Below are 27,941 nucleotides of genomic sequence, written 5' to 3' on the forward strand. Positions count from 1 at the left end.
TTACTAGTGCAAATATTACAATACGTAATGGACACCGATGTCTGATTCCCCCCTTTATACTTAGCACCTGACTTAGTCAGCCATTTACTAAGACTTTTATTTGTTATGATTATAGGCAATAGCACATATATTAGTTATTGTCACACTAATATTGTAACATTGACATATTTCCAATAATATTTCATGCTCTATAGTGTCAAAAGCCTTATTTTTGTTTAATAGTAAGAGACATCTGTAAAGGTAACATCTGTTCTGATAGATTTATATATAATGGATATGAATAAGGTACCTTTTAGGGAACCATTATTAATAATAGAATTATGTTTAGAATTTTAGGCATGTTCTTGCCAAGTGTTTCCAATGAAATTATAGTTCTGTGTTGAAAGAACTCTTTACAGGTTTGGATATGAAGCCAGTTACAATTTTGTAGACTGTATCTAGCTATTAAGTAATCAGCTGTGTGAATTGTATTTGTTCACAGGAACTGATGCCAATACAGCAAATTACCCTTTTTGAAATCTAACATTTTCTTAGTATCAAAAGAAGCTATACATTCACTAGTAAAGGCAGTTGGAAATATGGATATGATTAAATTCTTGATTATGTGATTGGAATACAGAAATCTTTTAAAATGTAATAATATTTGGTTAATGAAGGAAAAGGTTCTTAGTTTGTGCTTATTATTTTGCAAATATACTTTAATTAGCCATAAAAACATTTATATCCATACAAATAAAGAGTTCAAATAGTGTTTTATTATTGCCTATTAATATAATTTTGTGTGTTGACTTCCAATAAGATGTATATGAATTATTGATCCATAAAAGTACAGTGCTAATAATAGCTGCATTTATATATAATTATATGTTGGTAAATGTAATACCTCCCTTGTCCCAGCTTGGAGTGTGCCATTGTAGAGATATTCTATGTTTTTTAGGAAACCAGAAAATTTTCAGCAGGATATTGCTTAAGCATTTAACATTTTTCTTGAGTGGGGGGATATTAATGACTGACTAATAAATAGAATTTTAGGTAAAATTATCATTTTGATTAAGGTTAGTCTGTCCTTAAATGAAAAAAAAATATTCTAGTTGTCTGTTAGGTTTATAATTGAATTAATTTAGACGTTGATAATTAGCTGAAATTGTCTTTTTAATGTTAGATTCAATAGAAATACCAATGTACTTAAAATATGAATTTTCACAATTGAAGTGCTTGTAAGTTTTTAATTTGGAAGTGACTTTCTTGTTTATTAAGAGCATTTGGGCGTTTTATGATTAAATGTTAATCCAGATATACTTTCAAATAAATCCAGGTCACTAACTAAACAGTCTAGTGAGGTTTCAGTATCTCCACATGTTAATAACAAATCATTGGCAAAAAGTTGGATCTTGGGGAGATATCACTTGTTATAACTTATAATGTTCTTATTACTTCATATATAATTTGCAAATGGCTCTATGGCAAGGGCAAAAATTAAAGGGGACAAAGAGCAACCTTGTTTTGTACTTCTCAATATTTTTTAAGAACTAGATATGAAAGAGCCAATTTTAACAAAGAAAATTGTCATAGAGCTTTTTAATTAACTTTATAAATTCTAAAGAAAAGTTATACTCTTGCAATACTTTAAATAAGTCCAACTAAGAGAGTCAAAAGCTTTGTCTATGTTGAAGCTTAATATTGACAATTCATTTTTTTTTCGTTTGCTATATCTATAAGAGACAATAGCCTTACTATAGTGTCTTGAACTTTCTTGTTTTTCACAAATCCAGTTTGGTCATTGTCTATTGAGTCAGAAAGGATAGTGTTCAGCCTATTTGCTAAGATAGCCATAAAAATCATATAATTTATATTTAATAAAGGAATAGGTCTATAAGATGAACAAAAAGTGGGTTCCTTATCTGGTTTTAAAATTGGTGAGACTGATGAGTATTTCCACAGAGGTAATACATTTGACGTGTTTTTAACTTCTTGAATGTATTTAACAGAATTTTTCATATATTATCTGCTACAATTTTATATAATTCAGGGATTAATCCATCCAACCCTGGTGCCTTATTCAGTTTTAGATTATTTATTTGATCTTTTGGTTCTTTCATAGTAAAGGCGTTATCAATGCTACTAGTATTATCATAGGATAATTTCCTTTTAATGTTTTTTCTTTAAGAACTTATTTAGGATACCGTTATCATGTATTATTGTATTTGAGTTATTTATATGCCTATAATGTTGTTTAAAGCCTTCTAGTATGTTCTTCACATCTCATTATTTTATTCTTTTCTTATCTTCTTTATATATGATTTCCCTTGTATGTCTTTTTCATTTAGATATTTAGATCTGACTGCAATTTTATGTAGGCTTTTAGGGTTGACTGATTAGGAGTATAACTTGATTTTTTTCTAAATTAATGGAAATTTTGTGTTGTAAGATGTCCTGATATTCCTTATTCAGTTTATTTATATTACCTAATGTTATTTTATCATTAGGTGTTGTTACCTTTCAACTTATTTAGTTCGTTCTGTATGTCTACTAGCTTCTTATCCTAATCTTTTCTTTTAGATAAATATCAGCCTTTGACTTTCCCATAAAGAACCTCCTTTAAGGTATCCTACAGAATCATGTCTAACACATCTCAATTATTGTTTACTTCAATAAATTATTTTATTTCAGTTAGAAACCAGTCTTGAAAGCATTTTATTTTCGTAATGTAGGTGGGGATTTTCTGACAAGAGATTAAACAATTAGTATGAAACATTAGTTTAAAGGTAATGGCACTGTGATCTGATAAAGGTCAGGGCACAATCATGACATCTTCTAATTTAGATAACAATGAGCTGGTTAATACTACTTTACCAATGGTGGTTTGTGTGCCAAAACTTTACAAGTAATGGGAAAATTTTAGGGAAGAAGGTGATTTTATATTATAGATGTCTTTTAAATTCCTTGAATTTGCATAGTTATTTAAATGTTTATCTACAGGAGATATTTTAAAAGATTTAATATTTGTGGTGTCTTTTGAAGATAATTTTAGCAGATTTTAATTGCATTTTATCTCTCCCCGAGAATATAAAGTCATGGTGTCAAGATGCTACTTTACTGTTTTTTGTGCCTATTTCTGGTAATCAATATGAGTTAATGAGGGTGCAAGGCTTTTTCCCAACCTTAATTACTACTAAACCTACCATTTTTATCTGTATAAAATTCTATGATCTCTGTTATTCACAAGCTTTTCTTCCATAGGATTGAAGCTCCTCTTCTTTTTCTTTATATTGTGAACTAACCAATGTTACATAGTTTTTTTAAAGAAAAATCTTTTCAAATCTTGTGATATATGTGTTTCTTGAAGAAAGACGATGTCTGCTTTATGCAAAGAAAGATATTTGTTCACACTAGCACACTATTTACATTTAAAGAGAGAACATTATATGAGAACATAGTTTAACAGGTTTTGCAGTGTTAAGATATATGTATTGATTCCCTATATTTTTATAGCAGTTAAAAATAATATTTGTTATGGACAAATTATAAACAACTAAATTAGAAATATTAATATAAACATTGATTCTGTATGGAATACAGTATTCCTGGCTTAATATGTGCACCATACAAACCACAACTTTTCCAAACCATGACATCAAGTGGCGGCTTTCCACTACTGCAGGCTAACATATAAATTCAAGAAAAAGCAGAATGGAACATAAGTGTGGGAGAATCACTTACTTCAGATTATACTTTTTATAGGTAATATATCATTAAGTAAATTATACCTTTTAACTCTACCGTGTTACCCTTTTGGATAGACAATGATACAGTCCACCTTTCTATATCCCAAAAGACACTACATTTTAAAAAGCAGGCAAATGATAACAAGTAAACAAAGTATAAGCAGTCATCAACGATCAGTATTCACTACAATTCTTCCTGCTTTTTACTGTCTTATTCCCCCATTGTATGGCATTGCATATTTGTTATACATATAAAAAAACATTATAAACACCATCTGAACAGAACCTTCTTTTTTAGAATGCAAAACATGTTAACTAATATTTAGTAAGTAAATCAATATTAATATTACTTTCATTTATATTTAACTTTGCCTGTATAATACTTTTCTGTTGTAGGTCTGTTGTAGGTTTGCAGTTTCATTTAATTGTTAAAAGATTACCAACATCTCAGCATTGTAGAGCATTTCAGGATTAGTTAACTGTGATGTCACAGCTGCTTGACTTGTCAATCATTTTATTTAAAAACAGCCAGCAAGCTGTTAAAACTTAATATCATAGGTTCATAGGATGATACTAGGCTATTGGCCCAGAGGCCCTTATAAGCCTAGCCAAGAATTTCACCTATGTTCCTATGTTCCCACAAAGTCAGCACCCATTTTCCCTGTCCAGCAGGGACACAGGTGGGATCCCAGGGGTATATTTTCTGTTTCCCATCCAGTCATTCAGGTTACTCTTACAGAGGGATAGTGAGGTACTCTGCTTGACATGGAGAGGGAGTCTATTCCACAGATGGGGGACACAAATCTATCCCACCAAGTTCTATTAATGTCATACACTAATAAAAAACAAAAAAAAAAAAAAACAAAGAAACACACCAAGCCAGCAGGAATTATAGTTATCGCTTTCATTTACTTCATAAGCAAACTTCATACTAGGTTGAGCCCTTGCTTGCTGGTTGCATGAGTGGAGGTTGACTTACGGATATGCAGCAACTCCATCAAGGCTGAATCTGAGACAGCCTTGTATGCCAGACACAGGTCACCTATGAACAGTCTGTACGAGACTGAGTAGAGGGACAGGGCTTTTAGCCTATCTGTATAGGATAGGTGTTTGAGACCCTGGATTTTCCTGGTCAGGAAAATCTGTGGTCTTTCCAACTGCTGCATGTGTTTGGCAAGGTACATTCCAAAGGGTGCATTGTACTAATAATGGGTCTGATAAGGGAGGAGTACAGGGATGTTATGACCTCCTTGTTCCTGGATGAAATACACTTACTATGAGGTGGGCCATGTAGAAAGCCTTCCATACAATGGAGGCAATGTAGTGGTCAAAAGTCAGGTTACTATCAACCTGGGTACCCAAGTCCCTCATGATTGATTGCATGCTTAGTATGTTCTTATTAATGTGATAATTTGTGGGGAATGCTATTTTCCCCAAAGGGGATAGTGGTGCATTTCTTGGCATTCCGTTTGAAGCCATGCTCCTGGCAATTAGTTTGTATAAGGCCCTCTTGAAGGATGTTCACATTCCTAGGGGAATTTATGACAGTACCCAGCTTGCAGTCCTCTGCAAGCTTAGTCAGCCACAGACCGCTGGTTTTGGCTTGCATCTCAGAAAAGTATATCTCAAACAGTAGCAGCCCCAAGACTGATCATTGGGGCATGCTGCTTGTTACTGGTCTAGAACTATGGGCAGCTTCCCCTATTTTGACTGAGTTGGTTCTATCAGTGAGACAGTTAGCTAATTTACTTTATATATTAAGCTTATTATATAATAGATTCATTACTTACATTATATTTTCAGGTAAAAGCATTAAAAATAATTCAAAAGGAAGAAAGGCAACATCTGTTTGTAATCCAAATGGTCCATTGCTTTCAACTGGAGGTAAAAAGGCCAGTGGCTGTTTATTACTTCCTGTGTGTCATCTCAGATGTTTCTGCATGAAAATGGAGTCTTTACAACCCTATAGGAGCTCAAGCCTGCTTCAGAAACCTTCTAAACAGCAACTAAAGTAAGTTGGCGGGAAATTTTGTTTGTAGAGTGAAGCTTTGAGACTAGAAATGCACATGGGTGTATTAAAAAGCTACAAGCAATGTAAAACATTTATTTTTGCTCTAAATTCTTATTTTTGACTGCCAAACGTACAATTAAACAAGAAATTAACCATCTCAGTTCAATTAATGAGTGAATTAGATATACAGTAACATCCTATACTTTAAACTAAGGTATTTTTAGTTAAGTGAGAGTGTATAGTAAACTTATTTTACCTATAATTGTTATCATTTTAATCACACATTATTAGACCCAGCTTGACCCTCCAAAGCAGTAAAGCAGTAAAAGATAATTGTAAAAGTCACTTTAGCAAAGCACTGGTATATGACTAAGACACCTTTGTATATTCTTCCCTAGAGATTAAAAATTCACTTAACATTTAAAAATATATATTATTTCTGATCTAAAGTCATTAGTGAATCTTGTAGTGTCTCATATATTATAACTATTAATGCTTTTTAAGTTTTGAAAGGGAAGGAGGAAGAAAAAGGAAACAAAACTAAATATATTACCTTGTTTGTGTAATTTCAAAATGACTTAAAACCAACTGCATTGTAGTACATTACAAATAAGCTTATAAATTATTTATTTGTCTCTGATTTTTTTTTCTTTTCTTTCACAGACCATTCATTTTTTATTTCTCTTTTTAATGTATTACTCGTGTTCATAAGTTCTGTTGAATTTATTAAGTTTCTTTGTTGTACAAAGTTTTTGGCATCTTCAAGTGTTTTGTGTGTTTTTGTTCCTTCTGGTAGAGAAAGTCTTATTCTGGCAGGGAAGAGTAGTTGAGATTTAATACCATCCTTTTTTTCAATTATTTAATAAGGGGAATGTAAGCCTTTCTTTTTTGAAATAACAAGAGAAGAGTAGTCATTGTCAAATCTAACAATTTGATTCCCTATTTTCAAAGGAGAGAGAGCCCAAGGTCTTTATCTTGACATGACATAAATTTAACAATGATGGATCTGGGGTGCATATTTTTGATATTCAGGGTATTTGAAGATAAAGATCTATGGGCTTCCTCAATTCAGAAAGATACATTTTCAGGGAAATTTAAAGTTTTTGGGAGCCAAGTAGTTAAAAAAACTCAGCATAGTGTTTTCTTCCATTCTTTCTGGTGTACCATAGATTCTTATGTTGTTCCATCTAGACTTATTCTCCAGATCATCAATCTTGTTAATAAGTTTGTTATTTTGCTGTAGAAGGAACTCAGTACATTTCCCCCCACCTATAAATCTGCAGTCAGTCTCAGATACTGATCCTTCTAGTGCTGCAATTTGAGCCTTCTGTTGCTTCAGGACATCATTCAATAATTTAGTCTGCTTGGTAGTGTCCTCTTTAATTTTGTCCATTTTAAAATTAAGCTTATCCATTTTCAGTATTAAATCGTGAATGTTTGTAAGGATGAACTGCAGCAGCAGCTTTTCATAGAGTTGTCCTGTTGAGTGGTCTTGGAGTGATTCATGTTGTTTCAGTTATAGTTTCTTCACTTTTTCTCCTTTAAAATTTGACAGGAAAATATGAGAATTATAATATGAAAGTTACAATGATATAAAGCTTAGATCTTCCTTTTTTATTGTTTTCAAATAGATATCAGTCTATTTTGTGAATACTGTCAGAAATGTTGAAATACTGCAGAGTAGAAAAAATTGTGCTGCTGTCAGCCTTCCATCCAAGCCACATACACCCAAGTTGTGCTTTTTTGAGCAAGCCAGAAATGGAGCTGTTTGCTCCCTTTGTAAATGCAAAATTTCCAAGGTTCTATTTTCTACTTCATCTCCCAAGTCCATGGAAGCTGGAAGCCTTCTAATTTTCTTTGAATTAAAAATATTTTTCCTCCACAGCTCTTCTGATAACTTAGGCAATATAAAACCTAATTTGATAACCATAGGCAAACATAGTTTTGAGACTTTTGCAGTTTAGTTCCCCTCTATCTCTTCAGCTCCCAGTGGTCAGGACAACTCAACAGCAACCAATTATTCTAATCATGGACTGAAATCTATCACCCTTTCAGTTTAAATGATACAATTTTAATTCCAAATTAATTATTTCCTTTGTATTCTTGAAAATCCTAAATGAAGCAAAATCATGTACAGCTAAAAAGCATATGTTCAGAACTCAGAATTATTTTCAGGATGGGAAAAAGTGTGTTCATAGAGCCATTTAATTGCCTGACTCAAATGTTGTACAAGTGTTTCAACCATTTCTTTGAAGCTAAACTAACCTACTGTTCATCATAGCTCCCAACCTCTTAGCCCAAAAAAAATCTGAACAAAGCCAAAAATAATAGGGGAACAACGCCTCAAAAATAGGGGAAAATATTAAATATTACTCTTATAAACTTAGACAGTTGCTAGAATAAAAGTTCTTGGGTTATGCATCTTCTGAAGAATATGAAGTCTGAAACTCAAATGACTATCATTATTTAATGAATTTAATCCTCAATGATATGCCACAAAAATCCAGAAAATCACAAATTTTATGAGCCACAGACCAAAAATATGAGGCAAAAATCTGTACATGCTGTGAAAATCTGTACAGTTGAGAGGTATGTTCTTCATTCAAGGTGTCTACTTATGCATCATTTCCCTGTTTCTTACATTCCCTCAGGTGACACCTAATATTTCAGGCAGAAGTTTCTTTAAATTAGTTCTGCATCTAAAACCTCCAGGCAGACACATCTGGCTCTCTGGGATTTTAACTTCTTGTTGGAAGATTGTATTGTATCTCCTTTTTAAACAAATAAAGTCTGTGAACTTAAAGTACATTTCAAGTAATTTTCTTTTCTTAATTTTAGTTACTTTTGGAAGGAGAATATCTAATTTATTATTTTTGTTTGTTAACTGGGGTTGTGCACTGATCTCAGCTGAACCAATTTTAACCCTAGCTATGAACAGTAAGTAAACAAAGACAAGAAAGATTTGCATTTTAAAAGAAAGAAAGAAGAAAACATTTCAAGGCAGATACAGAGGTTTAGAAATGATCACTGGGATTCTGAAAAGTTTAGCACAATGGGTAACTGCAGTTTTCCCAAACCACTTAGCCTTTCCAATTCATAGACCACCATGCTTCCGAAGTTTTTCCTCTCAAACGGGCCTTAGCACAGAGGATGGTCTCATGGGCAGAACTGCATGTTAATGTGGTAGTCTGGAGAAGAGAATAATACCAATTAGCCACATGCTTTTCCGTGGAAATGTCCACAGCTCCCAATTGCACAGCTGAGTTTATTGTTAATGATGTTACTTTGATTCTGAAGATATAGTGAACCTACTGGCTAATGAATTTTAGCTCTAACTTTACCCCTCTCTCCCCTCTGTCTGTCCCTCAGGATATACCTGAAACTGGCTCGCCTCTAGCTATCACACGAGACCAAGTCCTAAAAGTGCAATTAAAACCTAAAAGTACTGCATCACTGGGTATTGTCAATATCCCTGCATGCCTGTTAAATAGCATAAAGCACAGTGTAGCCACACCTCTAACAATACTGATCAATCTCAGCATCCATACAGGTTTTGTGCCAAGTAAATGGGGAACAGCTGAAGTCCCCTGCATAAGCGAGGACCTTCCACAAACCCACACTATTACAGAACCATGAGTCTGACCAGCCTCCTATACAAATCCATGGAAAGACTTTTCATGGAATTAATCAGTCAGGACATAGGGAACCTCCAGACATTGGACCCATCTCAGTTTGCATTAGTCAAGAGCAGGTCATGCTTATTCAACCTTATGGATTTTTTTTTTTGAAAATGTTACCAAAACAGTAGATGAAGGCAAAACTATACACACTGCATAACTCAACCTTGCCAAAACTTTTGATACAATTTCCCTTGCAGGCATAGTGGAAAAGCTAAATAAACTTGGTAATAAACGCATATGTCACCTGTTGTATTGCCAGCTGGCTCACAGATAGGACTTGGACAATCAAAACAGGGGAAGATACCTCCACAAAGGGACCAGTCACCAGTGAAGTCTCCCAGGGTTCTGTACTGGGACCTCTTCTGTTTGGCATTTACTTTACTGATGTAAAAGCCAATACCAGATGAATAACAGACGATACTCCTGCTGTGGAACAGAGCCCCCAACCACATAAAACAAAGTTCATTCCTATCCATATTCAAGTGCAACTTAGCTTGATTGATGGGAAACAAAAGATTTATCCCAGGACTATCCCCTATACTACTAATTGACAGAGGCAGCTCTTAAATGCTTTATCCCATACATGGGTCCCTTCAGATTATCTATGGTATGATCCCAGTTATTCTTATTAAGGGTAATATATAATTATCAACCATTGGATGGGGTAAGGCCAATCTAGAAACAAAAGGGGAAATGGGCTAGGCTTAAAATGGCCTGCAAGGGTGACTAGCCTAGTACTTACCTATGAACTTATGTAATTTAAATAATTAATAGCCTGAGGAAAATCATTATCCTACGAGGTTAAATTGACCACTGTAAAAACAGGATGGTCACCCATTCATTCCTATGGGTGTACTACTGGTGCAGTTAAGTTTAGTGAACATGTGAGGGTGGGGGGGGGGCATTAGCTTTTACATGTGTAACGTGTCTATAGAGCCATAAATTAAGCTGCATGAAGGTGTGTGTGTGTGTGTGTGTGTGCGTGTGTGTGTGTGTGTGTGTGTGTGTGTGTAGTGTGTGTGAAGAAGATAGCAGAGTTGTGTGAGGTATTCTTCATAACAGTACATTTCTGACAGGGAGAGTTATTGTAGCAGTAAAAATACCCTTCCACTTCCCTATTAGTTACCACTTTAAGTTACCTGTTAACTACTTGTTTTCACTTAATGAATATATTATAACTGTATTTAATTGCAACATTACTCATAGGCATAGCTCTCAACCAATCAAGGACAAATCTCAGCAGAATCAGGGACAAATCCAGAAATAATTGTGGACAATCAGAGACACTTTTAAAATATTAGCACTATTAACTTGAGACATTGACAAAATAAAAAAATGTGAATTAATATGCACTTTCTGAAGTAAGAGAAGTCTAAAACTCTAATTATTATCATTATTTATTCAGTGTAATTCACCACCTTTTCTCAAAAAGTCACCAGTTTTAGGAGTGATTAAGAGGGATGAAGCAAAAATTTGTGTCAAAATCAGGGACGCCTCTGAAAATCAAGGATAGTTGAGAGGCATGCTCAAAGGCCTTGTTATACTATGCAAGTATTTTTATAATGTGTCTATGAGGAGTTACATTTCCCCATGCTGGTTTATTGCCTAGATGAACTGATGCAGATGCATGCCAATATTACACTGGAGATAGACAGTCCCAGGATTCTGTGGGTTGGGGGCATTTATGTGAGCACTGCTATTTGTAAAGCATGGTTTGCACACTAGTAGGAAGGTTACTTTTTTCACTCACCCCTTGACCACCCAGCACTCTCTCTTGCTGTCTGTCTGCCTTTCACACTCACTCTGCATGGGTCCCCTCATCATTCCTTCTGAACTGGTAACACCAAATGTGATACTTTGCTGGGTGGGCATTCTGACTCTTTGGGAATTTGAAATTTGGGGTAACATAGTGTTAGCCCAAGGGAATGAAGGATACAATATGGAGCTACAAGACTGGAGTTGAAAGCCACCATTCATGTAGTGAGTCAGTCAAAGTCCCTAGCTGTAGAAGTTGCTTGTAAAATAATATCAGGATGCCTTTGCCACCCTCCTGTTTTGACCTGAAACTTGCGTGGCTGGTGGTCTCCACCACTGGTCATGAAAGGGCATCAGTTTCCCCCAAACCCTCCTGAAGTAGTAGAGGTGGTCATCAGCTGCTGCATCCTATTCCCCCACCCACAGCCAACCATAACATCAGCCCTAACTCTGTTCCTGAAGGTGGGTCATCAGCAGCACATAGAGATACATAATACTGGACTAGTCCCACATTAGATGGAATGTTAATAAAATGCAAAAATGTAGAACAGAATGCTGATATAATATTTGTAATGGATTCTGACATAAGACAGATATTAACAGGATTTGCAGAAGTCCCAAGACCCCAATAAATGCTATTTACTCATTTTATCATCTGGCTGGAATAGAATCAGTCAAGTACAAAGCACTTATCTGAATATCACAGTCTCGGTACCTTTTTTCTTATCAACAAAAAGTACAGAATGTGCAACATCCTGTTTGGAGCAAATGCCTAGAAAAGGAAAATACATGCCCATATGAACACAAGAGACAAACACACACTCTGTCTCCCTCATACATGTACACACATACACGCGCACACACACACACACACACACACACACACACACACACACACACACACATATATATATATATATATATATATATATATATATATATATATATGTGGGTATGGGTATACTTAAAGTAATCTAAACACCACAGTATCAACATTAAAAATATTGACAGCAAAAATATCTAAACACAAAATATCAACAAAATCAAAGTTATATTAGGGAAGGAAGGGTTTATGCCTTTTTCCCACATGTGTGTGACCTTGGATTAGGCATATATAATTAGCAAGTGGTATGGGAGTGTGCAGGACAGCTTGCCCCTGCTCAGAAGCCTTGTTTGTGAATGTAATATTCAAAATGAAATGCTGTACAACAATGGCCAATGATGTAAAGTTATCTTGGAAAATAGGAATTGTGGTTAAATGATATAAAACTTTTAAAGGTGCAACATATATAGCAAAAGACTTGGATAAATTTCCAGTACTTCAATTCAATTCACTTACAAGATATTCATGCTGTGAATGCAGTTATACTATAGTGAAATTATGTCTCCAAAGTTTCCAGTCTTTTTAGTTTGATATACAAAGTATCCACACTGAAGATGTAGTAGCTGCTGTGTGACTGTGATGAACTGTGATAACAGTTTAACCAGTCTAACAGATCAAATCAGAAATTCTTGCTTTAATGGCAGTTAAAATCCTTTTATTGTAGAAAAAGTTAAAATCTTCATGTCAAGTTAAAATCTTGATGTAGAATAAAACAGTCCCTCTGTATTCCAAACGATAAGCGCTTTCGGCATCTTCTTCAGATCGGAGAGATTGGGACTAGAAGTTCCTTTTTATAGTGCTTACATCCTTTACTGTTGGGACAATCATTCAATCATCACACTGTCAATCAGCTGTTTAAATGCACCAATCCTCTTTCCTCTCAGCTGGGGGTGTTCCATTTCCTATACCTTTTGCTTTTGAGGGGTGTGACCAATCATGAATTATTAAGCCATACACACCTCCATGTTAGCTAATAGTTGATCTTCTAGCTTTTAGTATAGGTTTCAGTGGAATGATGTTATTCAACCCTGGCTCAATATCATCATGGAGGTTCACAATCCACTTACTCTCCCTGCATTCAGTAATATTTTCAATGTCACCTTTCGTTATTCCACTATATACATTCTCTATCACCTTATAAGTGAAAGAATGACCGACATTTCTTTCAGCATGCGTTGCTAAAGCATTATGTGGATCTTTATTAGTAATGTCTCTTTGATGTCTCAAAATGCGATTTTTAAACATCTGATTAGTTTTTCCTACATAGAATGCAGGGCATAGTTTACAGGTAGCCATGTACACCACATTGGGGGTTACACAAGTGGCTTTAACATTAAAGGTGTATTTCTTCTTTGTCCTTGGATGTTCAAATTCGTTATTACAGTCAATCAGTGGGTATGCTGTGCAGTGGCCACACTTGAATGTGCCTTTATGTCCAATGATTTTATGTTTGCTAAACCCATCCTTTGTGCAAAGTAACATCTTCAAATTTTTCTTATTCTTGTAGCCAAAGCATGGTGTTTCACCTACAATGTCTTTTAGCTTGGCATCCTGGGTGAGGATTGGCCAAAACTGCCTTTTTATAGATTTAACTTGTGTGTTGTCTGTGCTGTAACTTAACATCACTCTGGTGGTTCTGTCTTCTGTCTTGTTTTTCTTTGAGATAACCTCTTGAACATTCACATCTTTTTCATTATGGCCTCTATTTCTTAGGTTTTGTTGTAGAAACAAAATTTCCTTTTTTCTTGCCTCATCTTTGCTACATCATTTATGTATTCTTTGTGTTTCATTTCGCATAATATTTTTAGTGATATGTTTAGGATGCATGCTGCTTTTCAACAGATAATGATTTCTCCATGTATTTTTTCAATGTAATTCGGTTTCCAACATGTTTTCATTAAGAATAACATTCACATCCAGAATGCAACTTGATTATGAGAGTGTTCTGCTGTAAAGCTTAAAAAAGAGGTAGTCCTATTTAGATATTGATGGAATGATTCGAATTGTGGTACGGTTCCTTCCCATAAAATAAAAAGATCATCCACAAATTGACCATAAAATTTGATGCATTCATACCATGGATTATTTGAATTCAATACATGCTCAGGCTCCCAGTCTACAAGCACAAGATTTGAAAAGCAGCATGCATCCTAAACATATCACTAAAAACACCAGAGTGATGTTATTTTTTTTCAAAAAAAATTTTTATTGGCAATTTTGTTTTAATACAATAAGAACCAAACAAGTTATAACAAGATAAATAAAATACACAGTATACTAATAAAAATCACAAAATTTCAACAAGCAACCCCACAAGCTGTCAGAAAAACATAATATAACAGTAATTAAATAGTACTAAATATTGGAATTAAAACTACAAACCACTGAATTAAATCAAGAAGAAATAAGGAGAAGTGTATTAACTTTGGAGCAAATTTTTAGATAAAGGGCATTCTTCTTAGGACTCTTACTAATAAATTTGTGAGCAGCCATGTATGTAAATACCAATGATTTAAAGTTATTCCAACAAAGCTTAGTACGATCCATCCAATTTCTAGAGATGTACAGTTTCATGAGAGAACATAAAAAGACCAAAACATGGGTATCAACTAGAGAAAGAGTACACATAGGTATGTGAAGGATGGCTAGTTCCCAACAAAGGGTTGATTTGTGGTATCCCATTTTTTGAAGACGGACCTTTAACGAAGTCCAAAGTTTATGAGTATGATAACAGGACCAAAAGATATGAAATAAGTCAGCATAGGGTGCTGAGCAGCAGGAGCAAGAAGGAGATTTATTGAGTCAATTTTGCTAGTCTAGCTGGAGTAAAATATGCATTATTGTTAATCATCAATTGTGTGTAAAAAGATTCTTAAATGGGGAGAAATTAATAGTGTTTTTATAGACAAAAGCTTCTGATCATGTGAAAGAAGAGGGTGATAACTATTCCAATAGTTTGAAAAAGACATGGACTATTATTTATCATAGATGATATAAGTTTATATGAATTAGAAACCATTTTCTTGGGTAGAGTAAGATTATGCAAAACAGATTCTAATAAGGATATATTTTGTCCATTATCAAAAGGTGTATAAATTTATACTTAATAATATCTCTCAATTGTCTGATTATCGATAAATATTTTTTATTTATCTTCAATATCACACATAGGTTAGAAAATGATTCATTATTATGTTTAAGTAAATCCCAGACCCCAAAGCTTTTAATTTCCGGGAATTTAGAAAGATTAACAGGAAGATTATTAATTGTAATATTAGGATTTAGATGTAAGGGTTGAAGTAAGGGAAGGGTTTTATCCAAATTTATAAGTTTCATTAAGTTTTGAAAAATAATAATCTTATGTTTTAAATTATTTGAGAGTTTGAGATTTTTAAAGGAATCTTTACGAGAAAAGGGAGGGCCTCAGTTCAAATTCAGACTTATAACATGTTGAAACCATATTTTAGACCATAAGGGATAAGAATTATAATCCACTAACTTAAATTTGGAAATACATAATAACCTACTTGCGAAATGATGAAGTAGTATAATTGAAAATTTGGCAGTCCCAGTCCTCCACCCGATTTGGGAATAGTTAGTTTATTATATGCAATTCTCACAGATTTTGGATACCAGATAAATTTAGACAAATCCCTACATATTTTAGTCAAAAAAGACTTTGGTATTACCTGATCTACAGAGTTGAATTGAAAGAGAATTTTAGGTAGAATATTCATTTTAATTATAGCAGCTTTAGACAAGAGAGATAATTTCAACTTCTGCCACCTAAGAATATCGAGAGTTATTTTGGACCATGATTTAAGGAGATTATTTTGAAATGTAGATGAAACATTATGATTAAAGGAAATCCCTAAATATTTAATATCGAAAGTAATTTTAAAGGAAGACAAGGAAAATAACTTGGATTATACCCCTGAGGATTTATAGGAAAGATGTGAGATTTCTGAAAATTGACTTGATAATCTGAAGCTTTAGAAAAGATCTCAATGGAGGATTCAATCTTATGAAGATCAGTGTTAGGAAGTTGAAAGTAAATAATTAAATCATCAGCAAAAGCTGACAAAGGAACTATAGTATTCATTACTCTAGGAATCACATGAACTGTATTTGATTTTATATAAAGAAATAGGGGTTCAATGAATATATTAAAAGGAAAGGAGATAGCGGACAACCCTGTCTAGTACCATTAGTTATTCGTATTGGTTTTGATAAAATTTTGTTTATCCACAAGCAAGTCGAGGAGTTATTATATAAAACTTTAATCATATCTATGAAAGAAGGGGAATATTGAAATATGATAAGGAAAGAAAAAGAAACATCCAGTTAACCCTATCAAAAGCCTTCGTCATCTAATATCAAGGCATAAATTGGATTTTTGTCTTTTTCAGAATATGCATTAATGAATCTAAAGTTAAGGTATTATCCCAAGTATGTTTACCTGACATAAAGCCTGATTGTTCCTTGGATATTATAGAAGGAAGAATTTTCCTAAGCCTATTTGCTAAAAGAGAGGCTAAAATTTTAATGTCAATATTAATCAAAGAAATGGGGTGATAATTGTGCGGATCTGATTTGTCCTTTTGATTTTTTAAAATTAAAATCGTTTTCGAAGTATTCCAATAAAGATCTGAGATACCATGTTTTATTACATAATTATATACTTTTAATAATATAGAAGAAATCAATAAGTTATAAGTTTTAAAGAATTCAGCTGTAAATCCGTCAGGACCAGGTGATTTCCCTGCCTTAAGATTCGAGATAGCTTCTTGAATTTCTTGTAGGCTTAAAGGAGCTGAAAGCAAGTCACCTTGACTTTTACTTATGGAGGGAAATTTAATAGAATTAAGAAACTCAATCATATCTTTATGCGTAGTACTACTTGTATTTCCATTAGAATATATGTCAGAAAAAGGTTAGAAAAAGTTGTATTATTTCTTGGTCAGAGTTATAAATCTTATTATTAAGGTGTAGCCGAGATATCTTAGGAGGTTCTTGATTGTTTCTAATTAATTTTGCAAGAAATTTAGATGGAGTTTGTGCCCATTCAGAGTAGGTTGCAATCATCCTTTGTTCAAAAATAGTTAGGTTCTGTTTATGTAGTTGAAGTAATTGGAATTGTAAGTCATTTATTAAATTATCTCTATTGGGATCTACATTTATTTTTTGTTGTTTTTCTAGTTCGAGAAGTTTATTTGTAAGCTCCATTTCTTTGTCTTTATATTTCCTTTTTAAGAAAAGAGGCTTTATTAATTAAAATACCTCTCATATAAGCTTTACAGGCTGCCCATTGTATATCTAAGGGTATATCAGAACTATCCAGATTAAGAGTAAGATTAGATAGTATTTCATTAATTTCCTGAATAATGTCTTTATTACAGTAAATTATTATTGAGTGTCCAAATATTATATTTAGAGGGGAATTTTTTTTGAATAGGGTTAATATTTATTGAAATCTTAGAGTGATCAGAGATGGATCTCGGATCCAAGAATAGAACAATATCAAAGTGTGTAAGAAATTCGAGATTAAAAGAAGTCCAATCTTGACCAAGATTTGGAGCATTTTGAATAATAAGTGTATAACTCCTCTTTCGTTATCTGGTCCTTCAAAGAAACAGGGTCAGTAAGACTAAGGTCAAACATCAAATCCTCCAAGGCAGAGGAGGATTGGGTATTGTACCAATAATAGGAGGATTTATTAGAACGATCTACAATAGGATCAATAACAGCATTCCAATCACCCCAGCTATAATATAATGGTCTTTAAAGGTTGCTAAAATATTATGAATTTCTGCAATAAAAATATATTGCTGAGAACACGGGCCATATAAATTAAAAAATAGAATAGGTTTATTAATATTAGGAAATTGAGATGTGAAAAAACACCATCTTCCATTAACATCAGACCTTGTATTAAGTATGGTACCCTGGAAAGATTTTTTAATAATTATCGCTACTCCTCTAGCACTAGAACTATTACCTGAAGAAATAATAAGTTTCACCCATTTCTTTTCTCTTACTCCTGCCCAATCCCCATCATACAAATGTGTTTCTTGAAGGAAACATATATTAGTATATGATTTAAAAATCAAGTGACAAATAAGCGCCCTTTTAGACTTATTTTGCAACCCTCTAATATTCCACAAATCTATATATAAAGTCATAATACAATAAGCTTAGTAGGCCTAGTATACACCTATTTTAGAAGAAAGGAAAAGCCTAAAAAAAAAATAAAGACGGTGACTTTGTAAAAACCAAAAGCGCTCATTTTTATTCGTAAATACATAGCTGACTTTTATTTTCAATCTTCTCCTATATTTTCCATACTTTATCTATAATCACAAAATGATATTGGCAAGAATAGAAAAGGGACAAAGAAAAAAACAAAATATGACAGCAGAGAGAATCCTTCCATACCTCCCCAGTGCCTACCCACCCCTCAAAACTAATGGAAGGAAATAATATATAATACATCTGTGAAGCGTTTGAAATGCTAGCAAAATAATTCTTGTTATAACAAAAGAAAGAATAAAAATTAAGTAACAAACAAATACTCCAACAATATGTACATATATACATCACACATTGTTTCCAAGACACAGCCATGTTAGAACCCATAAACCAACACCCACGAGATCATATTCAGAACAATGAAATTAGCCATAAATAAAAGGAAAGGTGAAGTTAGCTTAACCAACTATAACCTATAAATATGCGATTTTTCAGAAAAAAATTAAAACTAAAAAAAATATTATTTATAAAATGTAAACATTTTTATGGTACATACCTAGAATAACTTTAAGATTATATTTTAAATTTTAAGATTATATTTTAGTGCGTATTCAACAACACTAGTAAAAATTAAAAATTTAAGATAAAAAATCGACATATAAGCAGACTGGACATAATACATGCACATACTGAACAAAGTTGCAAATACCCCAAGAAAAAACTGTGAGAAGCATTTATATCTTAACTGAGTCATGTAGACCAGACCCCACCGCATGTATTAAGGCAGACATTAACAAGTAATACATTAGATATATATTAAATTATACCACCATTTCTTAAATAACTACAGAATAAAGTCCAGAACAATGAACTGTCATTGTAGGAAACCTCATGAAGTGAGAACCTCATGAAGCGAAGCATATCAGCATCTCAGCGACAGAATCATAAGCAGAAGTTCCACCTTTTACAGTTAAATTAGAGCCAGAATTCTCACGCAACTCCACACGTAGAAAATGTATCCACCATTTCTTAAATAACTAGAGAATGAAGTCCAGAACAATGAACTGTCACTGTAGGAAACTACATGCAGTGAGAACCGCATGAAGCAAAGCATATCAGCATCTCAGCGACAGAATCATAAGCAGTAGTTCCGCCTTATACAGTTAAATGAGAGCCAGAATTCTCACGCAACTCCACACGGAGGAAATGTATCAGGAAAATAATCTCCAGAACTAATCATGACACCATTTACAGTCACCAATTCTGGAACACCATGTTGTTTACTGGCATCTGAAAAATCATACAGTCATCCAACGCCTATTCGAGTTTTCTCACTTTATAGTTCAAGTTAACAAAGAAATCATGCCACACCAAAACCAGTGTTAAACCAACAGCAAGGCTTACTTACTTTGTTTGTATATTCGCCAAAAGATAAATCTTGACAGCCTAGATAAATAGTCCTTGAACAACCACTCATGCTGAACAAATGATTACTCGCATAAAACACTTGCATATATCAGCACTTGTAAACGAACAGCATTTCTCCACAGCGCAATTGTAAGGCAAACTAAAAGTTAACCAAATACATTTTTATAACACTGGATAAGAATTGAAGGCTTTAATAAAAGCATCTTTAGCTTCAGACGGTGTACTCGCTGAATATTTAGTCTCTTTATATGTAAATAAAAGGACACTCGGGTATCTCATCTGAAACCTTATATTTCTTTTAATTAAATCAGCACAAATGGGAGCTAACCTCTGCCTATTCAATTTTATTTGGTGTGGCAAGTCTTGAGTAAAAGTAATTTTATGACTGTTCCATACCAATATTTTTTGCTTTCTTGCTGACAGTAGAATATTTTGAACATCCTGAAAGTTCAATAGTTTGGTATAGATGATGCGAGGGATTTGCGAATCCTGTCTACGTCTAATGGCTCTATGTGCCCTCTCAATTATTATTTTATCAGCTGTAAAACTCGGACCCAAAAGTGCACTGAAAATCTGACCACAAATTAAAATAAGGTTTTGGTTATCATATGTTTCAGGTAGCCCCCTAATAATAATATTATTACGGCTTCGCTTCAAGATCTGTTAGTTTAGTTTGTAATTCCTCAATAAGCACAGAATTATTTTTTGTTGCATCAGACACTTGACTAATTTTAAAGTCATTATTTTGTGTTTTTTGCTCTAGCATGTCCATTCTTTGTACTAACTGGTTAATAGATTTAGTAAGACCAGACATTTGGTCAGATATAACCTGGATAGCATCATGAATTGGTTGAAGCGCTGATTTCAGATCGTCGATGAGAAGATTCGGTTCAGTTTTTGTCTTCGCATTTGTTTTATTATTTGAAGAACTACTCTCCACAACTGTTTTTGAAGTTCTCAACCTTTTACAAGTGTTATCTTTCTCAGGGGAAAGAATTGAGGAGATTTTTGCCTTGGTACTCTGGGCATCCATATTCTCCGCACTTTCTGTCATACCTGAATACCGATGTACAGAACAGAAGTAAGGAGCGCCAACTGCTAGAAGCGCGAATCCTGTCAGGCACCAAATTTTCACACAGGCCTCTCGAATATTCGTACTCCTTATCCCAGAAACTGGTTAAAGGTAAAAAATACAATTTTTACCAGAGAACAGACCACCAAACGACTTCAGGTATATTATATTAGCCTCTTATATCAGCGAGTAATAATTACTACCAATAAGAAACAGTTAAGGCTACATAAAATAAAAATTAACGGTAGGAGCTCGTGGTTAGGGTGCTAACTAGCCGACCACCATCTTGGAATAACCAGAGTGATGTTAACCTACAGCACAGACAACACACAAGTTAAATCTATAATAAGGCAGTTTTGGCCAATCCTCACCCAGGATGCCAAGCTAAAAGACATTGTAGGTGAAACACCATGCTTTGGCTACAAGAATAAGAAAAAATTGAAGAGATTACTTTGCACAAAGGATGGGTTTAGCAAACATAAATTCATTGGACATAAAGGCACATTCAAGTGTGGCCACTGCACAGCATGCCCACTGATTGACTGTAATAATTTTTTTTTTCCAATAATTCTTTTATTTTCCATAATATGAAACAATGCATACAGCAAGAATGAAAAACATTGTAGTAATGAACATTAAAATGAAGCATTGAATAGTTACAGAATATAATAAGTACCCAAACAATTTAACATTGATATAAGTGAGAGAGAGGATAAAAAATAAGAAAAGCATTGTCAGCGGTTTAACCAAACAAACTATTATATACAATATTTACAACATAATGTGCTACACTTCCACTACATTAATAATGCATGAAGTAATAAAAACAAAGAAAAAGGAAATAATATTAATAGAATTAACAGTGGTTCTCCATAAGTTAACATGGATAAGAATATATGTTGCACTAAATGTACTAATGGGGGGTTATTCACTAAGAACTAAATCTAAAAGTTTCTTCCATAATTTACTAAAATAAACTCTTTTTTTAGGACCCTTTATAATGAATTTATGAGCTGAAATGTGTTTGTAAGCCATTTCTTTGAATTTTCCCCAACTAAGTTTGGTGCGATCCAACCAATTGTTAGTGATGTATAGCTTAATAAGTGAACAGAGAATAATTAAAATGTGGAGTTGCACTTTAGATACTTTGGATGTAGGAATGTGGAGAATGGCTGTTTCCCACGAGAGAGTGGAAGTGTAATAACCCATTTTTTCCAGGCGAACTTTCAGAGAACACCAGAGTTTGTAAGAATGCTAACAATACCACATAATGTGTAGCAAGTCCGCTCTCGGATAAGAACAACAGGTGCAAGAGGAAGATGAGTTGGTGTTAAATTTATTAAAAATTACAGGAGTATAATAAGCGTTATTGTTTAGCATCAGTTGTGTATATAGGAGCTTCTTGAAAAGGGAGAGCTCTAAAGTAGATTTTATAGCTGAGAGTTTTTGATCCTCTGTAATGGTAGGTTCAACGGTATTCCAGTAATTGGAGAAGAGACAATTTGAATCGTAAATCATGTTAATCAATAGCTTGTAAGAGGATGATATTGTTTTTTTAGTGCTCGAGATTGCAGAAATAACTTCAACTAGTTTGTTTATTTCCTGAGTATTGGGAGAAAGGTTGAAAGGTTGTGCCAGTATAATTTCTCTTAGTTGTCGAAGAATAACTGTGTATTTCTTATTAGTTCCTAAGATTAACCGTAACTCGGGCGATTGACTGTAATAATGAATTTGAACATTCAAGGACAAAGAAGAAATACACCTTTAATGTCAAAGCCACTTGTGTAACCCCCAATGAGGTGTACATGGCTACCTGTAAACTATGCCCTGCATTCTATGTAGGAAAAACTAATCAGATGTTTAAAAATCGCATTTTGAGACATCAAAGAGACATTATTAAAAGATCCACATAATGCCTTAGCAACGCATGCCGAAAGAAATGTTGATCATTCTTTCTCATATAAGGTGATAGAGAATGTATATAGTTGAATAAGGAAAGGTGACATTGAAAATATTACTGAATGCAGGGAGAGTAAGTGAATTGTGAACGTCTGTGCTGATATTGAGCCAGGGCTGAATAACATCATTCCACAGAAACCTATACTAAAAGCTAGAAGACCAACTGTTAGCTAACATGGAGGTGTGTCTGGCTTAATAATTCATGATTGGTCACACCCCTCAAAAGCAAAAGGTATAGGAAATGGAACAGCCCCAGCTGAGAAGAAAGAGGATTGGTGCATTTCAGCAGCTGATTGACAGTGTGATGACTGAATGATTGTCCCAACAGTAAACGAAGTAAGCACTATAAAAAGGAACTTCTTGTCCCAATCTCTACGATCTGAAGAAGATACTGAAAGCGCTTATTGTTTGGAATACAGAGAGGCTGTTTTATTCTACATCAAGATTTTAACTTGACATGAAGATTTTAACTTTTTCTACAATAAAAGGATTTTAACTGCCATTAAAGCTAGAAGCTCTTATTTGCTCTGTTAGACTGGTTAAGCTGTTATCACAGTTCATCACAGTCACACAGCAACTACTACATCTTCAGTGTGGATACTTTGTATATCAGACTAAAAAGACTGGAAACTTTGGAGCCATCATAAGACTGGGTACTTTGGAGCTATTATTTCGCTATAGTATAACTGCATTCACAGCGTGAATATCTAGTAAGTGAATTTAATTGAAGTACTGGAAATTTATGCAAGTTTTTTGCTATATATGTTGCACCTTTAAAGGTTTTATATCATTTAACCAGACTACCTATTCTCCAAGAGAACGTTATGTCATTGGCCATTGATGTACAGGGTTTCATTTTGAATATTGTTTTTACTTGTTACTGTTAGCTGTACTTTAGCATTAGGAGGTACGCTTTCTTTATTGTTTGTGAATGTGGTCAGTTTTTGTTGATATTTTGTGTTTATATATATATATATATGTGTGTGTGTGTGTGTGTGTGTGTGTGTATATAGTATATATATATATATATATATATATATATATATATATATATATATATATATATGTACACATAATCTCTCTCCCTCTTCCTCTGTCTTTCTGTCTATATATATATATATATATATATATATATATATATATATATATGGGATCCGTCAATATGTTCGAAGTTTCACTACCTCGAACCCCACTTCACTGAGTCCACTTGTGAAACTTTGAACATTGACTTTGGCAGTCACACTACAGCGTGTTTTGGGAATATTCCCTTTTCCCTGCTGTAGTGCGATCTCGGAGTTTGTATATTTAAGTAGGGGGAGTGTGGGGGGGCACAGCCCCATATGCAGGGGCTCCCAAAAATATGTTTTAGTGTTTTTTTTTATTTTTTGGGTAGCCTGGGAAACTACAAGTCAGTGAAAGTGCACTTTCATTTAAGTGGACTTTTGTTGAAGTGTAGGGTCTACTGCTCAATTTTGGAGAAGTGTATTTTCGATGTAGAGCAGTAGACCCATATATATATATATATATATATATATATATATATATATATATATATATATATATATATATTTATATGTATGTGTGTGTGTGTATATATATATATATATATATATATATATATATATATATATATATATATATATATATATATATATATATATATATATATATATATATATATATATTTATATTTATATTTATATAGGTTCATAGGTAGGTACTAGGCTATTGGCCCTAGGGCCTATATAAGCCTAGCCAAAAAGGTACCCTGGCTTTCGCCACTCAAGAAAATGATTTTCCTGTGCTCCTGTCGAGCAGAGCCACAGAGGTGATCCCCAGGGAGAATTTCCTATTTCCCATCCAATCATCAAGATTTTTCTTGAAGAGTGCTAATGAAGAGCTTTGATATAGATAGGTAGTTTGTTCCATAGTATGGGAAGTCTCTGGGACAGGAATCTATCCCTCCAGCATGTTCTGTTTATTGTAGTGACAAGGTTTAGGTCCCTAGAGTGTGTAGCTTGGATGGGTTGGGATATCTTTAAGTGGAGCATGTCCAACAGCTCTGGGTTTGACATAACTTTGTATGTTAGGCAGAGATTGCCTCTGAGTAGGAGATATGCAACGGAGTAAAGCTGGAGTTTTTCGAGACGTCTGCATAGGGCATCTGTTTGAGGCTGGTAATCCTCTTTGTGAGGTATTTCTGCGGCATTTCCAGTTGTTGTAGATGTCTTGTGAGGTACATACCAAAAAGGGCGTTGTACTCCATAATGGGTCTAATGAGTGATGAGTAGAGGGGAACAATGACCTCTTTTTTCCTAGATGAGAAACCTTTTGTGATGAGGTGTGCCATGTATAAGGATTTCCTGACTACTGTGGTGATGTGATTATCAAAGGAGAGACTACTGTCCACTTGATGCCCAAGGTCTCTTATCACACTTTTGGTGTTAAATAGACTACCACCTATGTGGTAGCTCATGGGTACAGAGTTTTTACCAAAGGGAATGACAATGAATGTTTTGGCATTGAGCTTGAGTCCATGGCTTAGACACCAGGCATCTGTCTCCATGAGGCCCTTTTGTAGGATGTCCACATCGTTAGGAGTTTTGATTATGGCTCCTAGTTTGCAGTCATCTGCAAACTTCATTAGCCAAAGACCTTCTATGTTAGCCTGTACTTCAGAAAAGTATATACCAAACAGGAGAGGACCCAGGACTGAACCCTGTGGTACTCCACTTGTCACAGGTCTGAAGTCAGATTTGGAGTCTGCTACTTTCACAGTGTGGGTTATGTCAGTGAACCAGTTGGCAACCCATCTTGTGACATAGGAATATATACCTAGTTTAGTGAGTTTATCTATAATTCCAGAGTGGGGGATGGTGTCATAATCCTTAGTGAGATATAGATAGACTGTGTGAACCACCTTACCCTCATCTACGGCTTTGGTGACTGCTTCAAAGAAGTCTATCAGGTTTAGGAGACATGATCTGTCTTTTACAAACCCGAACTGGGTGGGGTCCAGAGTTTGGAGATTACCAATGTCTTTGTGTATAAGATCCATGATGATACATTCCATGGCCTTGCAGACCAGACTCATTAGGCTAATAGGGCAGTAGTTCCCGAGGTCCGTGGTGGCTCCCCCTTTGTGGAGTGGGATAACTGTTGCTGTGCGCCATTCAGTGGGCATAAAGCCTGAGGTGAGGCTATGACTGAACATGTTGCTTAGGTTGGGTGCCACTTCATTCTGCGGTTCGTGTAGGAGGCAGAACGCACCCTGGGATGTTGTCAGGTCCCATGGATGCTGTGTTCTTGGCTTTGGAGTGTATGGATTTTTCCTGTGCAGCCATGATTACAGGAACTTTGCATTGTTCCAGTAGAGAGATGGGCCCTTTAGGGGGTGAGAGGGGGGTAAAGTTAGCACTGAACCTATCTGCCAGGATGTTGTCAATATTAGTTGGTTCTGTATATTTAGTGCCATTGTGCTGTACCTCAGAGCAGATTTGAGTGTTGCCATTGAGATTCTTGACATAGCTATAGAATGCTTTGTGGTTGTCTTTAGAATCAGTGGCAATTTTGTTTTCTTACCTAGCTTTGGAGGATTTTATGAGGGAGCTCAGCTTCTTACTGAGGCTGACCAGGGAGTTTCTCCAATCATTGGATTTTACTCTTTTTGTTTTCTTACCTAGCTTTGGAGGATTTTATGAGGGAGCTCAGCTTCTTACTGAGGCTGACCAGGGAGTTTCTCCAATCATTGGATTTTACTCTTTTTTGCAACAGTTTCTTTCTTCTGATGTAGAGTTTGTTTATGGCAGGGGACCACCAGATTGGCTTCCTTTTTCTGGAGGATAGCATCTTGGTTCTGTTAGGGATAGCACGATCCATGCACTCATGTAATTGCTTATAAAGTGCATTTGTGTAGGATTCAGCAGTCATACCTCTGTTGTCTGCCTGCATGGGTGTCGTGAAGTTTGCCACTTCTGTCTTAAGAAGTGTGAAGTTGGCTTTGGAGAAATTTTTTACAGTGGTTTCCCTAATGGGGGGTGGGGGGCGGAATGTGGATGTCTAGGGTGATTAGCTTGTAGTCAGATCTGACGAACAAGGTATTGACCTCTGGTGAGGAACACCAGTCACCCATGTTGGTAATGACCAGGTCTAGGATATTGCTGCCCCTGGTGGGGGTGTGGATAAGTTGATCCAAGGCATTGAAATTTATGAATTCCAGAAAACGTTGAGCAAAAGAGTTGGTACATGAGTAGTTTTCCCAGTTAATGGTGGGGTAGTTGAAATCACCTATTATTAGGGTGTTGGGTTGTACCCTAATATTTTCCAGTGAATCAAGAAATGAGGAGTGAGAATCCTGCGGCATGGTGTGGGATCTGTAGCAAGTTACAATTTGGATTGCGGTCTTGCCCAGAGTTAGTTGCACTTGTATAGTCTAGGATGCATTATGCTGACCAACTAGCCTGGAGGTGTGGATATCCTTAATAAATATGGACACGCTTCTGCCTTTAGTGTTTCAGTCCAGATTAGGTGGCAGAAAGGTGTGGTATGAATTATAGCCTGGTAATGCAGGGGTGCTCTCTGGAGGCTTGAACCAAGTCTCTATCACTGCACAGATTTTCATGTTCTCCATTTTAAGGAGTGCCTCGAGTGAGTGCATTTTGAGGTTTAGACTTCTAGCATTGAGTAGCATTGAGTGTATGTATATATATATATATACACACACACACACACACACACACACACACACACACATATATATGTATATATATACATATATATATATATATATATATATATTGTTGTTGTCTTTCGGCTTTTCCCGGTTAGGGGTCGCCACAGTGGAACTCCAGTCTACTAATGATTGGCAGTAGATTTTGACAAACTCCAAGGTGCTAGCTCAACGTTCAACCTTCAACGAAGGCATGCCCATTTACGCATGTCTTTTGAACGCCCACCCAACCGCGGGGAGGACATGCAGACACCACACAGAAGGCACTCCCCACACTCCAGCCGAGAATCGAATGGGAGAACCTCTTGCTATGAGGCAACAACGCTACCGCTGCATACCCATATATCTATACCCAAATATGGTTACAGTTCAAAACATCAAAAGTATAGAATGCAGACAGCATGACCTGCAGTATGAGAATACTGACACTTCAGAATTCACACAATTCAA

General features: G+C 34.8%; 1 protein-coding gene across 11 annotated transcripts in view; it reads left to right on the top strand.

Moving 5' to 3' along the window:
• Positions 1-27,941, top strand: part of MGAT4C (MGAT4 family member C) — a 3,121,932-nt gene that overhangs the window by 2,218,541 nt on the left and 875,450 nt on the right. The window lies entirely within an intron of this gene.

This window comes from Protopterus annectens, chromosome 11.part0, assembly GCF_019279795.1.
Source record: "Protopterus annectens isolate FY-2018-M chromosome 11.part0, PAN1.0, whole genome shotgun sequence".
NCBI classification, from domain to species: domain Eukaryota; kingdom Metazoa; phylum Chordata; order Ceratodontiformes; family Protopteridae; genus Protopterus; species Protopterus annectens.